Here is a 394-nt window from a genome sequence, read left to right as displayed (position 1 = left end):
ATAATAATAATAATAATAATAATGCATATTATATTATATTATATTATATTATTATGTGTTTGAGAGAGAAATGTCCAGAGAGAGTCCAAAGCATTAAACTGACGTTTCAGTTCAAATGACAGATGAATGAAAACTCTTTGTAGCATTTCCTGTGTTGACTTAGAGAGAAAGTGGGAGGGTGGTGTATGTGTGTGTGTATGTTTTCTGCAAAGTTCCCCCGGATTGGACGGCAGGTCTTGGGTATTACCCTTTCTCTCCATGATGAATAAAAGAGTGCTGGAGAGCCTATCGTTACGCGCTTCCTCCTCCCGCTATGTGCGCCAAAGTTGGCCACTTAAACTCCTCTCAGGCAGCAAACAGGAGCTGTAATCAAAACTAGCAGAACCTCTCACTA

This window comes from Sinocyclocheilus grahami, unplaced genomic scaffold (genome assembly GCF_001515645.1).
Source record: "Sinocyclocheilus grahami isolate Dianchi unplaced genomic scaffold, SAMN03320097.WGS_v1.1 scaffold4007.1, whole genome shotgun sequence".
NCBI classification, from domain to species: Eukaryota; Metazoa; Chordata; class Actinopteri; order Cypriniformes; family Cyprinidae; genus Sinocyclocheilus; species Sinocyclocheilus grahami.
This window is presented reverse-complemented; position numbering follows the sequence as displayed.